The 15,244-nt window shown below is 45.2% G+C and overlaps 1 protein-coding gene across 1 annotated transcript in view; it reads right to left on the bottom strand.

Annotated features, from left to right (window-relative positions):
* LOC120396981 (ATP-binding cassette sub-family B member 5-like) overlaps positions 1–10,689 on the bottom strand; it is a 68,242-nt gene extending 57,553 nt beyond the window's left edge. Inside the window, exon 1 of the mRNA XM_039522290.1 lies at positions 10,588–10,689. The gene's annotated coding sequence lies outside the window, so the exon portion shown is untranslated. The remainder of the gene's footprint in view (positions 1–10,587) is intronic.
* Positions 10,690–15,244: the final 4,555 nt, after the last annotated feature.

Raw genomic sequence — 15,244 nt, 5'->3', positions numbered from 1 at the left:
AAGTCAGAAGCAGCACTTGCCTACTTCAATATACAGTATTATATTTTGTTGCACCTGTTGTGATGAAGTGGGAATGTTCTTAATATTTTCTCTGAATACTGTGTGGGTGCCTCAGTTTCCCCTGCAAGATGCCAACTGAAGGTGTTGGGGACAAAGAGATCAGGTGGCCTCCTTGTCCAGAAGAGACACAGAGGCCAGAGGAGGGAGTGTCAGTTTGGAGCTGGCTGGGGAAATGGGGAGAGACCCAGAACTTGGTTCTGGGCTCCCCACCCCCCAAGATGGACCTGACAGAGGGGTTCTGTTTTCTGTACCAACAAGCTCTGTTTAAACTGTGTTCCCATCATCTAATAAACCTTCTGTTTTACTGTCTGGCTGAGAGTCACATCTGACTGCGGAGTTGGGGTGCAGGGCCCTCTGGTTGCCCCAGGACCAGCCTGGGCAGACTCGCTGTGGAAAGTGCATGACATGGAAGGGCATGCTGAATGCTCTGAGGTCAGACCCAGGAAGGTGTAAGCTTCTTGCCCTGGAGACAGTATGCTCCAAGAGAGGAGGCTCCCCCAGAGTCCTGACTGGCTTTGTATGGAGTTGTTCCAAAGCATCACAGCATCCCCTTCCACACCGTGCACTTCCCAGAAGTCCGCACAGGCACTGACACTCCCTTCTCCCGCCTTTGTCTCTTTTCCAGGCATTAGGAGGCCACCCGATCTCTCTGTTCTCCAACACCTTCAGTTGGTACCTTGCAGGGGAAACTGATTTGGGAGAAATGAAGTAAAAGCTGCCCAAACCGAGCTTGAGCACTCCTGAATTTTGAGGTGTTCAAATCCAGAAGGCAGGTGCTGGGGGTGGGAGAGGGCTGTGGGCTCCATGGGGGAGCATGGCAGCAACTGTCTGGAGCTGCACGGAGCCAGACACGCTGGTCTGAGTGGCACAGTAAGCGGTTTGGGGGTTGGAGAAGGGGTAGCGGGTTCCGGGGGGCAGTCAAGGGACAAGGAGCAGGGGGGGTTGGATGGGGCAGAGGTTCGAAGGGGCAGTCAGGGGACAGGCAGCAATTGGATAGGCATGGGAGTCCAGGAGGTTTATCAGGGGACAGGTAGGGGTGCGGTCCTGGGGGAAGTTGGGTGGGGTCTCAGGAGGGGGCAGTTGGGGACAAGGAGAAGGGAGGCTTAGATAGGGGCTGAGGTCCCAAGGGGCAGTTAGGGGCAGGGGTCTCGGGAGGGGGTAATCGGGGAACAAGGACCAGTGGTGCTTAGATAGGGGGTGGAGGTCCTGGGGGGCAGTTGGGACAGGGGTCTGGGGAGGGGGCAATCAGCGGCCAGGGGCTGGGATTCAAAGGGCTCTGGGCTGCTGGCAGCTGCGGGTATCCCAGAGCCCTTTAAATCCCAGCCCCGGCTGGGAGTCAGAGGGCTCTGGGCTGCCTGCAACCGCGGGGAGCCCAGAGCCTTTTAAATCCCAGCCGCAGCCGGGAATCAGAGGGCTCTGGGCTGCCTGCAACCGCGGGGAGCCCAGAGCCTTTTAAATCCCAGCCACGGCCGGGAATCAGAGGGCTCTGGGCTGCCCGCTGCGGCTGGGAGCCCAGAGCCTTTTAAATCCCAGCCACGGCTGAGATTTAAAGGGCTCTGGGCTCCCCGCCGCAGCGGGCAGCCCAGAGCCCTCTGATTCCCGGCCGCGGCTGGGATTTAAAAGGCTCTGGGCTCCCCGCGGTTGCAGGCAGCCCAGAGCCCTCTGACTCCCAGCCCCGGCGGGGTTTTTAAGGGCTCTGGGCTGCCGGCAGCGCAGAGCAGGGGAGAAACCTAGCTCCAAATATTGCTGGAGCAGAGCCCCTGTCTGTGAATATTCCTGGGGCTAAAGCCCCAGGAGCCCATATAAGTTGGCGCCCATGGGCAGAAGATATAAAAGGCCTGGAAACACCTCAGTTTTGCCTCTTTCCTGCTCCAGCCTCTTTTCTGCTCAAACTTCTGGACTATGGGCTCAGGGCTGGGGCAGTGGCGTGGAGCTGGGGTGCAGGCTTACCTTGGGCGGCTTCTGGTCAGCGGTACAGGGGGGCTAAGGCAGGCTGCCTGCCTGTTCTGGCTCCGTGCTGTACCCCGGCAGCAGCCAGCAGGTCCGGTTCATAGGCGGGGATGGGGGGGGGGGTGAGGAGGGGATGGGGAAGAAGCTACGTGCCCCAGGACAGGTAGGGACCAGCCTGCATTAGTGCCACAGCACCACTGACTGACTTTTAACGGCCCAGTCGGTGGTGCTGACCAGAGCAGCCACGATTCCTTTTCAATCAGATGTTTCAGCCAAAAACTGGACACCTGGTCACCCTAACCAAGAACTTTGCATTTATTGTATGTATTTGACTCCTTTAACCAATTTTAACTCTCACCTTTCTTTCTTTTTATAAATAACCCTTTAGATTTTACATACTAAAGGATTGGCTTCAGCATGATTTTTGGGTAAGCTCTGAGTTGTATATTGACCTGGATGTGTGGCTGGTTCTTTGGGATCAGAAGAACCTTTTATCTGAGGAGACTGGTTTTAAAGAACCACTCGTCTCTAAGTCTAGTGTTTTCAGTGGTGATAGAAGGACAGGTATGCCTAAGGAAACTGCTTTTATGGCTTCTTGTTAGCCACTGTGGTGAAACAGAAGTTTACTATTGATGCTGGTTTAGTATATCTCATGGGAGAATAATCTCCAGTTTTAGGGTGTGTCCACCCTATTTCTCAGCAGTTTGTCCTCAATTTGGTATTCTCAATAGTGACCCACAGAGGCATGGTTACATGTGTTTTCTCCAGTATTACCACTTTTTTTCTGGTTTCCCTATTGAATGAGTTGTCTCGCTCCCTTCGATTAAATAAGCAGCTATGGGAGTCAAAGGAAGCAGAAGACACAATAGCTTCAGAAATGTCAAATATTACAGACACAAGTACAGTGCATGGAGTACACTTGCTCTATGACAGGGGTTCTCAAACTGGGGGTCGGGACTCCTCAGGGGGTCGTGAGGTTATTATGTGGGGGGTTGCGAGCTGTCAGCTTCCACCCTAAACCCCGCTTTGCCTCCAGCATTTATAATAGTGTTAAATATAGAAAAAAGTGTTTTAATTCATAAGGGGGGGGGCTATGTGAATGGGGTCACCAGTACAAAAGTTTGAGAATCACTGCTCTGTTCCAAGTTCACACTGAGAAAGATGACAAATTATGAGGGAAAAAAGCTTACCTATGAAGAGAGACTGAAAAGGTTGCGATTCTTTCCCTGAGAAAGGAGATAAATAAGAGAGGCCATGATAAAAGTATTAGAATAATGAATGGTATAGAGAAGATGGATAAGGAAAACAGAAGTTCTCAATCTCATAATACAAAAACAAAGGCCCATTAATCTGGCACCTATTAGGAGCATAAAAATGTGCTTCAAAGTTGTTTTAGAGACCATGTCTGGTATAATCGCCTGCACAGTATGTCAATTGTGTCAATTTGAGATCCACTTCTTTTTATAAAGTCCCACACAGAGGAAATTAGAAACATGGTACCAGGTACCTTATTTTAGTGAAGCCTCTTGCTTTAGTCTTCACTCAGCAAGGGAAAATATGAAACATGTTATCCAATACCACATACTTACAAAAAAAATCACAGCATGCTTTATAAACAGAAACAATTCTTTTGCACTGATGTGCTAAAAGAATAAGAAATCTCACTCTCAGCTCATAAACTGCAGTGGAGTATGCAGCTTCAGAGGGTTTTACTGGGCAGCATCCAAAATAGCTCAAGGGTGTACAGAAGATGAACAGTGAATAGCAAATTTCAACAGAAATATTAGTTCAGCTGGAACCAACTTCCTGTCTTTTATCATGGACTATTTTAATATATGATCCTGTTTTTTTCCTGGTTATTATTTCTCTTCTCTGATACAATACTTCCAAGAATATCATTTTAATTACTCTTTTACATATTTCCTTTTATTGTATTTATTTACTATTTTTCAGTGCATCCATCAAAAATTAGCATAACAAGGAAAAATGGACTCACCATTAAAGCAGGAATAATACTCTTTAGGCAAAACCATAAGTAAGCAGATGGGCATGGTTCCGTGCCCTGATTTAACAAACTCAGGCTCTTTTGGACTAATGGAGAAAGTAAGTTTCAGAGCTGAGCTCATCTTCCTGATGACAGCTCCTGAGCATTCAAATATAGGGCCTCTCTGAGCCAAGGGGTACAGCTACACTGCAAAGACAACCCCGCAGCAGGGAGTCTCGGGGTTCGGGCCACCTGACTCAGGCTCTCACAATGGGGCTACAAATAACAGGGTGGACTTTCCCGCTTGGACTGGAGCCTGAGTGCTGAAACCCAGTGAAGGGGGCGTCTCTCAGAGCCAGAGACACCTGCCCACTCCCACTAGGTTTCAGAGCCCGGGCTCCAGCTGGAGCGGGGAAGTCTACACTGCTATTTGTAGCTCCATTGCACAAGCCTGAATCAACTGAGACTCACTCACTGCCACAGGGTTGTTTTCTGCAGTGTAAATTGACCCTAGTAGCCAATAGGAATTCAGTGCCATCTATACAATGCTAGTACAATATGGTGCATGAAATCCCTGCTAAGCAATTGGGCTCCTTATTCCCTCCCATCTGAAGGGGCTTTACATGTAGCCAAAAATCTAAAAAAAGGGACATACTAGAAATAGAAATAGAAATAGAAATAGATGGGGTTCAGAGACAGGTAATGAGGTCAGTCAGAGGGGACGTGACAGAGACAGGTAATGAGATCAGTCAGAGGGGACATCATAGAAACATACAAAATAATGACTGTTACAGAAAAGTTACATCTGATACTCCTGTTTACCTTCTTTCATAAAATGAGAACAGGAGACATTTGATTAAGTTGTAAGGCAGCACATTTAAAAACTGAAATATTTCAGGAGTACTTGTGGATTATTATCCTTTTTTTTTTTTTTTTTGCGGATACAGACTAACACGGCTGCTACTCTGAAACCTGAAATATTTCATTTCAATTCAACATAATTAATCTGTGGAATTCATTGTCATTAAACATCACTTTGGCCAAGACCTTAGTCTTGAAAAAAATGATTAGGCCTTTATATGGATAGTGAGACCATCAACAGTTACATTAGATGGGATTTTTTTTTTAAAGTTAGACCACACATAGTTCCCAGTCGAATGCCCATTGATATCAGTGGGACTCATTACACTGACTTCAATGCACATTCAATCAGGCTCAAATTCTCTTAGGTTAGGACACAAGCCAGCCTCTGAACGATAAGGTTTAGAAAGAATCTTCCAATATGGGGGTTCTTACACCTTCCTAGAATCTGCCACTCACTGTCAGAGCCAGGATATTGGATTAGCTGGACCATATCTAGTATGTCAATTCCCATACTCCTAAATCTATTAATAACAAACAATTGTGTGTTGTGGTTAACAAGCAAATACTGAATTTGTTTAATTTTTTTCATTTAGGGCCCAATCCTGCTCTCATTGACATAAACATACACAACTCCCACTGACTTGAGGTTTCTAAAAATCTTTCAATAAAATTGTGCCCCTTCCAAAATGGCCAGCATAAATGGTAGAATCATAGAAATGTAAGGCTGAAAGGGACCTTGAGAGGTCATCTAATCAATCTCTCCATGCCAAGGCAAGACCGTGTTACCTAGAGCATCCCTCATGTGTTTGTCTAACCTATTCTTAAAAATCTCCAGTGACAGGGATTCGACAACCTCCCTAGGTTTTAGGAACGATCTTGCTTTATGAGCAGGTTATTCAATAAATATGTTAGTGTCAACATGTTGTTTGCAATTTTGTTGTAGCCATATTGGTCCCAGGATATTAGAGACCCTGATATTATTGGTCCAATAAAAGATATTACCTCACTCAACTTGTCTCTTGAGTTTTAATACTTTTTAAAAACTGATTTTATAAAAATGAAGATGACATAACATTATTTTGGATGAGAAGGAATTGGTGAAGTGATTTAGAGAATAATTGACTCAAGCACCTTCCAGCCTCAGACACATTTCAGGTCATTTTAAGCTTATTTCACTGAATCAACAGTACCTGAAAGGGTAACATTTATCATTAACATCATACACAGCATGATTTGACAGACAGTAATTGGTACTTAAACTCTTTTGTACATCAGCAAGATTTGAGTTCTGCACCAGGGAGGTAAAAATAAAGAGAACCTGTAAGTCCCCAACTGAATGGTCTTTAAGCTTACTGGGCCAAATTCTTCTCTGCTGTAAATTCTACAGCAGTCAGTTTACCTGTACCAGGGATGAATTTGGCCCACAAACGATACAAAACAAGCATACCGACCTGATATGCTGGTAGCTAGCAGGGTTACCTCCACCAGCATATTCCTCATCCACAAATGCTTTAGAACTGTCCTTAACTATTTTAACTATTTTAAGATCAACCAGTACAGTGAGAATCTTACATGAGCCTAATGAGTCATGTCATTACCTATGAAGCAGACGTCAGGTTCAATGGTCAATCTCATTGTAAACTTTCGACATTTCATAATACATTCTAGGATTATTAATTTGTAACAGCAATACCTAGAGCTTCACTGTTATGAGGGATTTTTCACACAGACACAATATGTAGAGCAATTAAACTGCTTTACAAAATTGTGTTACTTTGTTTTGTGGCAATGTGGTTTGATATAGAAGTTGCTAATTCAATCCCATCTCTCCTGTGCTCCACGTTACACACACACAGAGACTTTCCCCAGTCCTCCATTATTCCCCACTATAGTATCATGCAGACTCTCCACCCTCTCCCTTTTCCCACACCTATTCTCCCTGTTGATTAGATATGGTGCATTAAGTAGGTTTTACAAAGAAATTTTAGGTTATTGGTTTAATGGTTATTTCTTGCATTATTCTCCACAGGTCTCCCAGTTAAGACGGTCACTGTTTACCATTGCTCCCAGTAGGAGTGGAGACATCAGCGTTCCTGGAATATAGCGATCCATTTACTTGCAGGATGCAGAAGGAAGAAACATAAGGAGCAGATGAAAGGAGGCGTTGGCCACCTTTAATAAAGAAAGGCAGTAGTCTCAGTCCCATTGAAAAACAATAGGAGCTGGCTGCCATTTTGAAAGTGGGCAGTTTCTGGCAAGTTTCTCTGAAAGAGAACATTATTCTTTACCCTCTGCTGAAGAAAAAACTTCAGTGATGAAGATTAGTGAGAAAAAGTAATCATTAATCACTTAAAGGCTCTTCAAAAAATACCCTAAGTCCCTAACTGTCCTTACACCAGATCAGCTCAAGGTTCACCCCCTGCCAATTTTTATGTAGTTAGATAATAACTTAGTTAAGATCATCTGGAACAAAACAGATCTAATACCAAATGTTGAATATCTAAAAGGCCTGTTTAACTTTTTAAATTTAAATTGATTAATAGATTTACTTATAAGTTCTCATAAAATTCGTGCTATACTCAGAGTAAGTGCTGTAGTTTTGGGGAAGATAGTGTTTTCTTCACATGTAGAGCAAGAATTAAGTAAGTAAAAAACAACTCAACCTTAACTATGGAGCTGTAACCAGTGCCTCCATATTATGGGCACACATATAGATACACACTGTATGACTAAGGTATGTGAAAGATGTTTTGCCTTTTTACCCTTTTCCTTGGGGTAACTGATTTGCCTTTTCAAGCAGTTCTCACACCACATACAGGACCTGTACACTTGAATCAAACAGCTTTACAAGGAACACAGTGGCCTCTTCCATCAATACGCGTAGCAGATTTCTCTGTTAGCATTAGCTTTTCTGTTTGCTACCGAGATATTTGGCCCCACAATGTCTAATTGACAATCTGGCAAAACACCAAGATTTGACAGCGGGAGCTCTGGGTTTGTGTGAAAGCTTTTTCTGTCTTCCTCATTCTGAGTGTTCCTAATCTCTAGGATGGTGAATTTCTTTTATGGGAAACACATTTAAAAACAATATAGATCCTGGAGTATGCATCATCCAAATCAATTTTCCATTTAACAGAGACTTGAAGAGGATGACTACGATGTATTTAAGTACTGACTTTGGAAAAAAGCTCTACTCAGACAGTTTTCATAGGAGAAAGATGCTTGTCTGAAAATATATGCATATTTCTCCTTCCAAATTAGGATCCTAAAATGTTTCCATCACCTGATGATGAAGAGATTCATCTAATGGAATGGCCTTTTTATTAATGGCACTTCCAAAAAAATATTATGGCAGTTTGATTAGTAACTGGGACCATGTGTTACATTCTTATCAAAGCACCTTCTCCTCAAGACAATCTCTGCAAAACATTTTGGACGAGAGAGGAGCCTCATGATGCTGTCCATCCCCATTTCCCTTGTGATCATTTTTTACATTAGCATTTGACCCTGTTCACAACACCAAGGCCAAATTGACTCTCGCAATCCCACAGCAGGTTCCCTACATCAGGTGAAGCTGTATTCCAAGGCATAGAAATGTGATTACCCCTCCTCCCCCTACGATTGGGCTCCAACATTTCCCTGAGAGCTCAGCTCTTCATCTCTTCTGGTACTTCAACACCAACCCCCTTCAGCTACCTGCCACCTTGTGGCATCAGCCTTTTATCCCCTGCTGACTGCGGTGCAGCTTGATAGCTCATCACAGGATGCTCTTGCAGGAGAAGAGACACACATGTGACAGGTTTTGAAAGAGTCACCAACTTCTTCACTGTGCCATGAGAGTAGCCATAGAAACTTAGGTCCAGATCCTCAAAAAATATTTAGGCTCCTAACTTCCATTGAAATCAGTAGAAGCTGAGCGTTTAAATGCCTTGGAGGATTTGGGCCTTACTGCAGTTGGCAACTTTGGCAGCTTTCCTTGCCTTCAGCTCTCCCCTACTGTGAGGGTACATGTACCGTTTCTTTGAAATTGCAGCAGGAAGCAAGGCAGGAAAGGGCTGGGGAAGGTTCTAAGCACAGTGGGAGACAGAATGACTTCAAGGACAGTGTTGTTTGTATTTCTAATATAGTTCCTCGCACATTGTAAGAAGAAAGTGACTCTTCCTGCAATTCTTAATCATGTTCACATGATGCCTGCCCTCACCCATTTGCAGGCCAAACAGAAACAAGGCAGAGGGGCAGGTCTTGGAGCTCTGTTTTTGATCCTACTTCCCCTCAGCAACTGAAGCAGCTCCCATGGAATTGTGGGCCCTAAACATAGTTGGGGAAGGATTTCTGCCCCTGTGATATTTCATCAGGGATGTTAGCAGACTTGGCAATCTTAGGGCTTCTTTCTGCCAGAACCCAGCTTGCAGATAACCTTAGGTTGTCCCCGAACACATGAGGTTTGAAGACAGCAAACAGCAGTGACACTATCACATCCACAGACTCTAACAAGGATTTCAATAGGAATCGGGGGAAAGGAGGAGGAAGTTATTTTCTATTAAACCATTGGGAAGTCAGCTTCAGACTTGCTGCTACCCACCAATCCCCCAGGCCCTTGGCAATCTGTTATCACTGAAATGCCAAAGCGCAGGCAGGATGCAGCTTATGGTGATAATTCAATGCAGTCAGTAAAGTTCCAGAGGAATAAGGCTGCTGGCAAAAGGGAAGAGATGGACAATTTTATTTGTGAATATTTTTCTAAGGAGAAAATAAAACAAAGATTAGGAAGTGGTGATGGATACAACTCAACGCCTCCAGTCCACTCAGCCAATACTTCAAGACCTCAGCTAGACAATATTATTTTCTTCCTAATGCTTGAGGCAGGAAAGTTATGATTCACTGACAGCTCTGACAGAGCTTGCTAGGAATCAGCTACTATTTGGAGTACGTTGGTATTAGAAGCACCCAGCACTTCATGCAGGCATGAAGGTCAGTGGCACTGAGCTTAGCCACTGGGATTCACTGAGGCTCAGACAATTCTCATAGGTATTGACTCATACATTGGCACTTCCCTCAGCCCAGAGCTGGACAAAGCAGAGTATTTATTGACAATCTTTTGGTGTTAATGACATCTCTGCAGACAGACGTGGATTTTTTTTAATAGAAGCTACTCTTTCCTCATAGTTGTTTGACTAACACTTTATGTTAATATATAGGTTGTTCAAAATTGATCCACTTCGAGTCTGTCTTCAGCTCTTTGCTATTCGTCATTTGAGATATGTGATTGGTCACTTAAGCTGCACAGAATCATATCTGGTCTCTGGCCAGATGACAAACTTTACAGCCAGGCACTATTCTGGTTTGAATAGTGAAGACCCTTGTTTGCATGTGCACAAGAACAGTCACCATTGCTACAGATGGTCAAAAATAACATTTGAAAATTAAAAATAGTAAAAAACCAAAGTGGAGCTTTGTGAAAATGTCTTCCAACCAGCTGCACACTAACACTGAGGAATGACTGAACAGCCACTAATTTGCACCAATGTTCACAGAAAAGTGAGCAAAAAGGGATGTGGCTAATTCCCAAAGCTATTAATATTTAGTGAAAGTTCTCAAAAAACATTTACCCACCATTTGCCTAGCTCCAATTGACACCGTGGTTCATTAACATGCAGCTTAAAGATTTGCTAACCTGCTGCAGACTTTGCCTCTGCATGAGAAAGCGACAGAGTGTGTGAATAATTTACCTTCTTTGGTCATGCTGAGCAAGCTCTATCTTCTTCTCTTCCTGCCCCAGAGAAGAGCTGATGACTCAGGGGTGGGATTTTCTTTATTTCTGTGGAAGGAGATCACCGTCCTCTTCTAGAGTACCGCATCCAGCTGGGGCTCTCCTTCTGAGCCACAGTTGACAAGTGCATTTAGCCACTCCTCCTCCCTAGGCAGCAGCTAATAGAAGAGGGGATATGGTCACATCTAAGGTCCAGTCCCACAGGCAATCTTTCTCCTATGCTCCTGATCTGCACCCCAATCCCCCCATGGGAGATCAACTCACACAGACATTTCCTAGTAGTCTGTATTTATAAGTTTTCAAAATTTATAGGTATTTCTGGTGTGTGATTTCATTTTCTAACTTACATGCTTTTCTGTAGTCTGGTTTAAAGAAATACAGTCATGCTGAAATTATATATTAATGCAGGTGTTAGGAGATCTGTTTTTTTAATAGAAACAGCTAAGATTGTTGAAAGTGAAAGTTTTTTAAAAGTCTAATTTACTTTTTTACCATTTATCTCTTCTGCTTACTTCCCCCTCACTCCCCTTATATTGGGACAATGAAAGCAAAGCAGTAGCTGTTGGTTTCAATTTCTAATCTTTTTAACTTTTTACTTGTTCTCATATATTTACAGGATGCTGCAATATTTGGATTGTAAACTCTGGAGGGGATTATTATTGCTGAGAACAAGCTACTGCCATTGTCATAAACATACAGCTAAGGGTAGCATAAAATATTTCCTTTACCTGTAAAGGGTTAAGAAGCTCAAATAACCTGTTTGGCACCTGATCAAAAGGACCAAATAATGGGAGAAGATACTTTCTAATCTGTGGGGGAAGGTTTTTGTTTTGTGCTCTCTTTGTGTGTTTTCTCCAGGACAGGAAGGAACCAGGGCAGGGAAAATACATCTCCTAAAGCCATACCTGAACTAAGCATCTAAGATTACAAATTATAAGTAATAGGAAGGAAACACATTAGATTATCTTTTGGTTTAGCTTGTGAATTTTCCCTAGGCTAAGAGGGAGGTTTATTCCTGGGGTTTTTTTTTTTTGGTAACTTAAGTTTTGCCTAGAGGGGAATCTTCTGTGTTTTGAATCTGATTACCCTGTAAAATTACCTTCCATCCTGATTTTAAAGAGGTGCTTTTTAAAATTTTTTCTTTATAATAAAGTTCTGCTTTTAAGAACCTGATTGGTTTTTAGTGTCCTAAAAACTCAAGGGGCTGGTCTGTGCTCACCTTGTTTGCTCTCAAACCTCCCCAGGAAAGGGGGTAAAGGGAGTTGAGGGGATATTTTGTGGAAACAGGAACGCCAAGTCGTCCTTTTCCTAAATCTTTGTCTAACTCACTTGGTGGTGGCAGCAGTACCCATCCAAGGACAAGGAAGAATTTGTGCCTTGGGGAAGTTTATAACCTAAGCTGGTAGAGATAAGCTTAGGGGGTCTTTCATGTGAGTTCCCACATCTGTACCCCAGAGTTCAGAGTAGGGAAGGAACCCTGACAGCCATTATGCTAAAATTAGACTTTATATATATTGTGATAGACCCAGACTAGTTGGGTATAGCAGAAGGCAGATATACTGGCCACTGGATTAACAGTTTTCTGTTCCCTGACTGACCAGAGCAGGGGCTGCTCCAGGCTAATGAGAACACCTGACTCTAATTAACCTGCAAAGAGTCAGGTGAGGCCATTAAGCTAATGTGACCACCTGACTCTAATTAAGGCCCCACTGATACTATAAAAAGGGCTCACTTCAGTCAGACAGAGGAGAGCCAGAGGAGAGGAAGTGTGGCTGAAGGGCTGGTTAATGAAGATGCCCTCAAATCATTGTTAAGGGAGCCCTAAGGTAAGGGTGAAGAAGGGAGAAGCAGGAGAGCTGTGGGGAAGTGGCCCAGGGAAATGTAGCAATTCCGGCAGTGAAAGGTTGGCTGCCAACAGCTGCTACCATTAGGGTCCCTGGGCTAGAACCTGGAGTAGAGGGCGGGCCCGGGTTCCCCCCAACCCACTACTACAGGAACATCTCCTGGGAGGGGAAGTCAGGCCCCTGTCAGGACAGGAGGCTAAACTGTTCTGAAATAAGCCCCCAGGGACAACAGGAGGAGATTTTAGAGACTTTGGTCATTGGCCATTACATGCGGGGACTGCCGCCAGATCTCTGCAAATGGGTCTGCCAGAACGATCCGCCCACCTACGATGAAATGATCACATTGGTGGAAAGATGGATGGCAGCCAGGGAATTGACCCAACTACCCAAGGAAGGCCCCTTACGAATCAAACACTCGACCCCGACCATGGAGGGTCGGGCGGCCAAACCTCCAGGAAGTCCTAGGTGGAAAAAGAGGGAGGTCGAAAACCAGTCGGGAACCCAGAAGGAAGGGGAAAGCCTGAGTGGGGGGAACCCTGGGACTAAACCCCCTAACCCATGTGATAGGGGAGTGACTAGAAGCAATTATAGGTGTTATGGGTGTGAGGAGTTGGGGCATATAGCCGTCTAGTGCACCAATGTCATAGAGCCAATGTAGTGTAACCTGGGGAATGGGGCAGACTCATGCAGCCTACTCAATATTGTAGGGGTCGCAGTCACCCCACATAAATATACAAGACAGGTAAAGTTGAATGGGGTAGAAACCATGGCACTTGTAGACTCGGGGAGTGCTATCACCCCAATTTTGGGTAAATTAGTGAAGCACAGCCAGTTAATGCAGGCCAAGCATACGGGGGTAACCTGTGTCCATGGGACTGTTAGCTACTACCTCATCATACCAGTAAAAATTGAAATTCAGGGAAATGTCACCAGGGTGAAAGCAGGGGTAGTCCCAAACCTCCCATACCCTGTGCTCATAGGTAGAAATTTCCCCAGGTTTGGAAACTTGCTCCCACAGGAGGAATTGGGGGGAGAGGAGCTCCCCAAACCTCAGGCGGCTTCCACGGCAGAATGTCACCTCCCATTTTTTGCGGAAATGTCCCAGGAGCTATTCTCTGTCCCGGGGAAAGGCAGGAAGACCAAAAGAGAAAGAAGGGCGGCCAAGGCCTTGGGTACTCGAATCCTGATACAAGGACGAGGGTTGCCTGTGTAGGCAGACATACACGGGCAACTGAAGGGAAGGGCCCTGAGACAGAGGAGGGGTCAGAGACCACTTCCAACCCCAACCTCACGGAGCCAGCTGAGAGGGCAGAGACGGATCCCTCAGAGTTCAGGCTGTTAAGCCCAGAGAGAGAGACTTTTGGACGAGACAAGGTGGAAGAGCCAAGGTACAAGAATGCCAGGAAGGAGGTGGCTGAGATAGATGGGATACCCACAGAGGGAAAGGCCCGGGGGCCAGGGCCTTATTTTGTGATCAAGAGGAATCTCCTATACCGGGTCGTGCAAATGCAGGAGGAAGAGGTACACCAGCTCCTAGTCCCCCAGAAACATCAGAAGGCAATATTAAGCCTCGCTCACAGTCACCTTTTTGGAGGACACTTGGGAGTGGAGAAAACCAGGTGCGAATCTTACGCAGGTTCTTCTGGCTGGGGGTACATGAAGACGTCCGGCGGTACTGTGCCTCTTGCCCCGAATGTCAACTGCACAGCCCTCGTCCACATCTAAGAGCTCCTCTGGTATCCCTGCCGATCATCAAAGTTCCATTTGAGTGGATCACCATGGATCTTGTGGGACCGCTAGAGAAAACGACCCGAGGCCACCAGTATGTGCTTGTCATCCTAGACTATGCAACCAGGTACCCAGAAGATGTCCCCTTACGAAACATAGCTTCCAAGAGCATTGCCAAAGAATTAGTGGCAATCTTTGCCCGGGTAGGGCTACCAAAAGAAATCCTCACAGACCAGGGAACACTATTCATGTCCAAGTTGATGAAGGACTTGTGTTCCCTGCTCCATGTCCAGACCCTGAGGACCTTGGTTTACCATCCACAAACCGATGGTCTGGTGGAAAGATTTAACTGAACCCTCAAGGCCATGATAAGAAAGGTGGTAAGCAAGGATGGGAAAGATTGAGACAACCTACTACCGTATCTCATGTTCGCCATCTGTGAGGTCCCCTAAGCTTCCACTGGATTCTCCCTCTTTGAGCTGTTGTATGGACGCAACCCCCAAGGCATCCTGGACATAGCCAAGGAAATTTGGGAGGAGGAACCCAGTGAGGGGAAGAATGTAATAGAACATGTACTACAGATGAGGATAGCCCGGGTCACTCCCATAGTGAGGGAGCACCTAGAGAAGGCCCAAGAGGCCCAGAGAACTTACTATGACCATCAAGCCAAGCTTCGTCAGTTTCAACCCGGTGACCGAGTAATGGTACTGGTACCCACGGCCGAAAGTAAGCTGTTGGCCCAGTGGCAAGGGCCCTACGAAATAGTTGAACCCATAGGGAAAGTAAATTTCAAGGTGCGACAACCAGGACGTCGAAAAGTAGAGCAGATATATCACGTCAACCTTCTGAAACCATGGCATGCGTGAGAGGCATGCACAGTGATTCGAGAAGAGCTGCACCCAGGGAACAAAAATCCTGAACAGGTGAGGGTGTCTTCTGATCTAATGACAGTCCAGAAGAAAGAGGTAACTGAGATGATTGATCAATATCAAGATGTATTCTCGACAAAGCCAGGTCACACAACTGGGACATATCACCACATCA

This window comes from Mauremys reevesii, linkage group 2 (assembly GCF_016161935.1).
Source record: "Mauremys reevesii isolate NIE-2019 linkage group 2, ASM1616193v1, whole genome shotgun sequence".
Taxonomy (NCBI): domain Eukaryota; kingdom Metazoa; phylum Chordata; order Testudines; family Geoemydidae; genus Mauremys; species Mauremys reevesii.
The sequence above is the reverse complement of the archived record's forward strand: the minus strand, read 5'-3'. Positions and strand labels throughout refer to the sequence as shown.